At 54.0% G+C, this 5,000-nt stretch overlaps 1 non-coding gene across 1 annotated transcript in view; it reads right to left on the bottom strand.

Moving 5' to 3' along the window:
- LOC126112253 (small subunit ribosomal RNA) overlaps positions 1 to 694 on the bottom strand; it is a 1,909-nt gene extending 1,215 nt beyond the window's left edge. The window contains exon 1 of the ribosomal RNA XR_007524379.1: positions 1 to 694. This exon is cut by the window's left edge and continues 1,215 nt beyond it. This is a non-coding gene — a ribosomal RNA (small subunit ribosomal RNA).
- Between the last annotated feature and the right edge of the window lie 4,306 nt (positions 695 to 5,000).

Genomic DNA, 5,000 nt, shown 5'->3' with positions numbered 1-5,000 from the left:
AAACACCGACGGGCGGTGAACCAACAGCGTGGGACACAAATCCAACTACGAGCTTTTTAACCGCAACAACTTTAATATACGCTATTGGAGCTGGAATTACCGCGGCTGCTGGCACCAGACTTGCCCTCCAATAGATACTCGTTAAAGGATTTAAAGTGTACTCATTCCGATTACGGGGCCTCGGATGAGTCCCGTATCGTTATTTTTCGTCACTACCTCCCCGTGCCGGGAGTGGGTAATTTGCGCGCCTGCTGCCTTCCTTGGATGTGGTAGCCGTTTCTCAGGCTCCCTCTCCGGAATCGAACCCTGATTCCCCGTTACCCGTTACAACCATGGTAGGCGCAGAACCTACCATCGACAGTTGATAAGGCAGACATTTGAAAGATGCGTCGCCGGTACGAGGACCGTGCGATCAGCCCAAAGTTATTCAGAGTCACCAAGGCAAACGGACCGGACGAGCCGACCGATTGGTTTTGATCTAATAAAAGCGTCCCTTCCATCTCTGGTCGGGACTCTGTTTGCATGTATTAGCTCTAGAATTACCACAGTTATCCAAGTAACGTGGGTACGATCTAAGGAACCATAACTGATTTAATGAGCCATTCGCGGTTTCACCTTAATGCGGCTTGTACTGAGACATGCATGGCTTAATCTTTGAGACAAGCATATGACTACTGGCAGGATCAACCAGGGAGCTGCGTCAACTAGAGCTGAGCAGCCGGCCGCCCGGGAGTGTGTCCCGGGGGCCCGCGCGAACACGCAAGCGTCCGCTCAATTATTCTGCAAACAGGAGGAGGCTGGGCTCCCCTGCACAATACACCTCGAAACCCTCTCAGGTCCCGGCGGCGCGCAGCGCCGTCCTAAGTACTTGGTCGGGTTCGAGAGAGGCGCAATCGCCCGGAGTTAGGCGAGTAGACGCTTTAGGTGCGACCACCCGTGCTCCCAACTGAGCTTGCCGCTGCCGACAGAGGCCCGGGAGCGTGCTGTCGTGGCATTGCCGGCGGGAGACAACACGCGCCACCTACGGTGACCGGCAGCTCCAACGCCAGCGCCACAGAAGGGCAAAGGCCCCACGTGGGTGCCGAAGCGAACTCTCCCAGCACAGCGCACGTGCCAACACGTCCGCACAACTGCGATACAAACCACCAGCGAGAACCGCTGGGGCGACCGAGCAGCAGACGGCGTCGCGGCGCCGAGTGCCGGGCGGCGGCGCATCCTCAACGCACACAGTCCTCAATCGGACCAGCACACTGCAGATGTCCACCGCGCTTCGCACCGGGTCCGCGAGGACCCACTTTGGCTGCACGGCGCCGCGCGCAGGGTGCCCCGGCGCGCAGCTGCGCCGCCTGCCGCGTCCGTCGGCCGGCGCGCCTGCCACTGGGCGCCCCCACCAGCCGGCTGTAGCGCGTGCGCCCACGCACCGCGCGGCCAGCACGCCGGGCGGCCCCCCCTCACCGGCCGGGGACAGTCCCACCCACCCACAGCCGCGTATCGCTTCACACCCAGATTCACATTCACGTTCGTTGGTATGGTGGGGACCGCTTCGTAGCTGTACCGATCGTTGCCCTCACAGATGTACCTCCAGCAAGATCAACCGCACCACAACGGGTTACCAGTTGTTCATTTGCGTAACGTCACCAGTAAACGTACACGTCCATCCCCGTTTGCAAAGTCAACTATTATTGCATGCCTGCCTGTCAGGTGTCAAGACACACTACATTCGCTCACATCCACGCAACAAAATGTGCCCGACTAGAGGGCACGTGGAAGGTGCCCCCGTACATATGCGATCTCCATTGCGCGACCAACTGTCAACCGGCCTCTGTAGCATGTCGCAGATGTGGAACGCGGGGCACCGTGCTATCACATTGTGTGAGAAGAGACTACTACGTCTGCATACACGCGCCACTACATGAACAGACGGCTCATGCTGATCGCCATCCACTGCGTCCATTACTCCCACACGTCTCTATGGCGTACCACACTGCAATGCAGCTGTTATGGGGAGATGACACATAGCTGTGTACACAACATTCTGAGCCGGTTGCGGTTGGACAACAATACATTAATGTAACGTGTCATATGCCAATTACAGAGCAGGGTAAGGCACAACGTGGGTTAGGTTAAGGCACAACGTGGGTTAGGTTAAGGCACAACGTGGGTTAGGTTAAGGCACAACGTGGGTTAGGTTAAGGCACAACGTGGGTTAGGTTAAGCCACAACGTGGGTTAGGTTAAGCCACAACGTGGGTTAGGTTAAGGCACAACGTGGGTTAGGTTAAGGCACAACGTGGGTTAGGTTAAGGCACAACGTGGGTTAGGTTAAGGCACAACGTGGGTTAGGTTAAGGCACAACGTGGGTTAGGTTAAGCCACAACGTGGGTTAGGTTAAGCCACAACGTGGGTTAGGTTAAGCCACAACGTGGGTTAGGTTAAGCCACAACGTGGGTTAGGTTAAGCCACAACGTGGGTTAGGTTAAGCCACAACGTGGGTTAGGTTAAGCCACAACGTGGGTTAGGTTAAGCCACAACGTGGGTTAGGTTAAGCCACAACGTGGGTTAGGTTAAGCCACAACGTGGGTTAGGTTAAGCCACAACGTGGGTTAGGTTAAGCCACAACGTGGGTTAGGTTAAGCCACAACGTGGGTTAGGTTAAGCCACAACGTGGGTTAGGTTAAGCCACAACGTGGGTTAGGTTAAGCCACAACGTGGGTTAGGTTAAGCCACAACGTGGGTTAGGTTAAGCCACAACGTGGGTTAGGTTAAGCCACAACGTGGGTTAGGTTAAGCCACAACGTGGGTTAGGTTAAGCCACAACGTGGGTTAGGTTAAGGCACAACGTGGGTTAGGTTAAGGCACAACGTGGGTTAGGTTAAGGCACAACGTGGGTTAGGTTAAGGCACAACATGGGGGTAGATTGCGGTACAAATTGCGTTACATTGCGGTGCAAATTGCGTTACATTGTGGTGCAAATTGCGTTACATTGCGGTGCAAATTGCGTTACATTGCGGTGCAAATTGCGTTACATTGCGGTGCAAATTGAGTTACATTGCGGTGCAAATTGAGTTACATTGCGGTGCAAATTGAGTTACATTGCGGTGCAAATTGAGTTACATTGCGGTGCAAATTGAGTTACATTGCGGTGCAAATTGAGTTACATTGCGGTGCAAATTGAGTTACATTGCGGTGCAAATTGAGTTACATTGCGGTGCAAATTGAGGTAGGTTAAGGTGCAACACAGGTTAGGTTAAGGTGACATAGGTTAGGTTAAGGTGACATAGGTTAGGTTAAGGTGACATAGGTTAGGTTAAGGTGACATAGGTTAGGTTAAGGTGACATAGGTTAGGTTAAGGTGACATAGGTTAGGTTAAGGTGACATAGGTTAGGTTAAGGTGACATAGGTTAGGTTAAGGTGACATAGGTTAGGTTAAGGTGACATAGGTTAGGTTAAGGTGACATAGGTTAGGTTAAGGTACAAACTGGGTTGTGTTATGGTACACATTGCGTTGTAGTACAGTACACGTTAGGTTTGGGTACGGTACACAATGTGGTATGGGATGGCGTGTTGTGGGGGGGGGGGGGGGTGAGGTTCGTTGATATCGACCGTAGGACGTGGATGCCCGAGGCAGCGTCAGTGTGTCAAAGGAGTTATGTCACGTCGGGATGCGCTTTCCGCCAGTGAGAGGGGGGGGCGAGCCGTGTCTGTGGTTGCGGCAGACCTGTGTGTTTCATTCCTGCCAGTGTGTTTGTGCTGTAAGACGAGGCAGTGTGGTGATGTTGGGTGCACCCCTGTGTAGGACATGTGTGGGTGTTGGTGGCTTATCTGAGCAATTGTGGTTGTCGGACGAGTGGGATATTCTGTTTTATGATTGGACCTCCTGGCCTGGTTATCATAGTCTGGTTGGTGTACTGTGGCGGATAGGATGCACCGGACGTTGGTCCATGCCGGTGCTTAATTATTGTATCTGTGTTTGTTACAGGCAGAGAGTAGTGTGTGATAGAGTGTGTGGGTGATAGAGTGTGCGGGTGACGTGTGGTTCGTTTTGTTTGCACAGACGTTCAGCATGTATAGGGGCATTTGCGTATTTGATCTATCTATGTGGGCCTGCATAGTTTACTGAGCAGTGCTGCGAGGTGACTGAACTACGAGCGACGTACTCATTTACAGCGGAATGGTTGCCTTCTACCAAAGATGGAGTATCGACTCTACGACAGCGTTGGCACCGCAGGAAGCGGTGTCGTACAATGGCCCCCACACCGTCATCGTTGTGCGGGGTAGGGACCGTATATATTCTGCGAGGAGCCCTGTTTGCCACAGGGCGTGGGGTCTCGCGTCCTGCGGTTCAGTGCCCCCAGGGAAGCGCGCGGAGGTGGTGCTGCTGCTGCTGTAGCAAGCGAGCTACTTAGAGCATGTATAGGGACAGCGGGAATATGGCATATTGGATATAACTCTTCATGAAACGCAAGATATAGGGGTGGATTGCACGATAGGAGTGCGGGAAGAGTCCGCCATTCATCCGCTGGAGTTGCGATTTGGGCGGTTGGAGTGGGGCACGTGCGGGTGCGGGTGGAGCGATTGTCGGTCGACGACTTCGTGCGGCGCAGGCACTGGCGTTGGGGCTCCTGTGGTGGACAGATGATGCAGGCTGTGTGGGTGGCGTCGAAAAATGGGCACTGTGGGACCTAGCGATGTTGTAGTCGGCGTGGCGTCGCCTAGATGGCGGTATCGTCGGTGCAGCAGGTCATGTTGCGGGGGACCTGCAGATGGCGGTCTTTTTGTTTGTGGTGCGCTCGCCATGGTGGACGTAGTGTCGTCCGATTCGCGTAGATGGAGCTATTGCATGTGGTTTCGTCACATTGTCATAGATGGCGGTGCCGTGTTTTGGAGGTATGGTTGGCGTAGTTTCGTTGGATTCCTGTAGATGGAGGTGTCGTTTATGGGCCGGATGGCAATGTAGTTTGGTCACATTCCCAAAGATGGCTGTGTTGTGCCTGTGGGCG

Source organism: Schistocerca cancellata, unplaced genomic scaffold, assembly GCF_023864275.1.
Source record: "Schistocerca cancellata isolate TAMUIC-IGC-003103 unplaced genomic scaffold, iqSchCanc2.1 HiC_scaffold_152, whole genome shotgun sequence".
Taxonomy (NCBI): domain Eukaryota; kingdom Metazoa; phylum Arthropoda; class Insecta; order Orthoptera; family Acrididae; genus Schistocerca; species Schistocerca cancellata.
This window is presented reverse-complemented; position numbering and strand designations above follow the sequence as displayed.